The sequence below is a fragment of the Penaeus chinensis genome, chromosome 24, assembly GCF_019202785.1.
Source record: "Penaeus chinensis breed Huanghai No. 1 chromosome 24, ASM1920278v2, whole genome shotgun sequence".
Lineage (NCBI taxonomy): Eukaryota > Metazoa > Arthropoda > Malacostraca > Decapoda > Penaeidae > Penaeus > Penaeus chinensis.
This window is the reverse complement of record NC_061842.1, coordinates 16,088,391-16,090,890: the sequence shown is the minus strand read 5'-3', so window position 1 is coordinate 16,090,890 and position 2,500 is coordinate 16,088,391. Positions and strand designations below refer to the sequence as shown.

At 31.4% G+C, this 2,500-nt stretch overlaps 1 protein-coding gene across 2 annotated transcripts in view; it reads right to left on the bottom strand.

Annotated features, from left to right (window-relative positions):
• LOC125037771 overlaps window positions 1–2,086 on the bottom strand; it is a 32,600-nt gene extending 30,514 nt beyond the window's left edge. The window contains exon 1 of one of the 2 annotated variants that reach the window (XM_047630972.1): window positions 1,971–2,086. The gene's annotated coding sequence lies outside the window, so the exon portion shown is untranslated. The remainder of the gene's footprint in view (window positions 1–1,970) is intronic. The other variant, XM_047630973.1, reaches the window with a different exon arrangement.
• Window positions 2,087–2,500: the final 414 nt, after the last annotated feature.

Sequence of the window (2,500 nt, the reverse complement as noted above, 5' to 3'; positions counted from 1 at the left end):
CATCATCATCATTATTATTTTTTTTTTAATTATAATCATTACTACCATTCTGGCTATTATTAATTTTTGCTTAAACATTATCATAATCAAACAAATATTACCATTATCAAATAAACATACACACATCACATGTTTGTTGGCATAATAATTTTCATAAGTCGACAACTATTATCAGTAACATTATATTATTATCTTTATTGTTTTCAACATAATTAGCTGTATCAAAAACATTACTACCTGCAAAATTAATATTGCTTTATCACTATTACTATCAACTCTACTACATTCTTGTCATGAACATCATTACAATTATTAGATTTATCACTATTATTCTAATTATCATTTCATTATAATCAATATAATTTTTCCCATCACTCAATTTGCTGAATGTCACAATAACATTACTAATGTCATTTTACCATCAGTTATAATTAATGTCATTTTACCATCAGTTATAATTAATGTCATCTTACCATCAGTTATAATTAATGTCATTATTAACTTCATCATTATCAACACTAACATATTGAATTTATGCTTTTCAAAAAGTTTGTCTCCAATATAAATGTTCTGCCAACAATGCGACCAACTGCATATTGCGACTTGTGTCTACTGTAGTGGAAAAATAGATCTCAATACATTCAATTATACAATTTTGCTATTAGTTCACTTAAATATCATAATGTCATTAATGTAAAAAGCTAGTAATAAAAATAGAAATAAAATAAATAACAGAACAACATTAATAATGATGATTACTCAGCACAGAATACCACTGACATTAATTTTATTTGAAATACCTAACAGAACAAATGTAATGTTTGTACTATTTTCTTCCTTTCAGCCCAATATCCAAAAATCAAAATCTGACAAGCTTTCAGAAAAAGGCTTTATTAAATGACTTTGCACTTAATTACTTCCCAACGCCAATGTCTAAAATGTAGATATTCATTTTTAAATCCCTATTGATACCATACCCAATGCCCAAAAACTAAATATAAAACATAAACTCCTATCCATCGAAAAACAAATATACAAACCCAGTGCTAGACCTTTATATAATTCATTTTCTTAGACATCTTGCATAACCACTTTATTTTGCAACTTCACCTTAGTAACAGCATCTCATCCATATTTTTCATCTCACATATTTTATCATATATATGCAGAAAGGGAAAAGGAAAAAAAGGAAAAAAGAAAAGAAAAAATAAGATAATAGCAAAAAATGAATATTCATTACATGAGAATATAAAATAAACTGCTTTTCAAAACATAATGAAATATGACTCATAAAATGATAATGGAAAGTCATGAGGTTTTCATTTCCTCATGACTTTTTCCCTTGCGCATGGATGACAATTTTCTTACCCTTAGAGGATCTGACTTCCTCTTGAACTGATTCCCTAATGCCTTTTCCTTGTCCTTTATGACTTAATTTCCTCATGGCATAAATCCCTCATGACTTTTCCATGTGACTCCTTTGTTGCTCATGAAATCTTGTCACATTGTACATATTGAGCTGTCAAAATCACGAGACATTTAGTGGAGATGTACAGGTAGAACATTCACGTACATTTCGCATTGGGTGGATTTTTATTAAACCTTTACATATTGAACATTTACGATAATTTACCAATCATTGAGCATTTACATGTTGAACATTTACGCCTACTGTCACGTTCAGAGGTAATTTCATTGGCCTTCGTCGGGCACGTTTGTTAACTTCTACCATAAGGAATAGGAGGAATGAAGTGTAAAGCGGTGGAAAGGGGGGAGGAGAGGAATAACTTCATGTCACAAATATTATTTAAACGTGTGAGTGTTGGTCATCACGACAAGCACCCCAGAAGCTCCTTCTTTACGTAGCTGTATCTCCTCTGAGCCTTACTATTCACCCCCTAAACCTTACTCTAATCCTTTTTACATTGTCTAGAGATCATGTCGGAGAAGGAAAAAGAAGGGTAATTTACCTAATTTTTGAGGAAAATCCCATTATTTGACGTACAATGTTTTCCTTCACAAGCTTCACCATTCCGTTTACATCGAGAACTTGGTAAGGCGAGCGCTGATTGGCTGACGTTTTCGCCGCCGACCAATCAGAACTCGAGACAGACTTTGGCGGTGACTAGAATGGATTCACGTTGTGCTGACATATGATTGTTGAATTCATGTTCTTATATTTGAAATTATATTTCAAAATCCAAGCGCTTTATAAGAGCCTGATATATAAAGATTTTAATGCATTCCAATTAGATAAGGAATCGGAGTTTTGATCTGAGTTTTCAATAACCATTTATAGATATGGGTAGTGTTGAAAATCGTCACAGTGAACGTGACGTAAAAGTTTTGCAATAACCCTGTGAGGTAGATCCAATAATAATAATCTGTTTGGGTTATTTATCAGTTATAAAATTGTTATAACTATTTTTGATGCGCATGGTAATTCAGGAAGGATGATATATTGGATACCTGAATACGCTTTAGAGATTTAGGAGGAAAA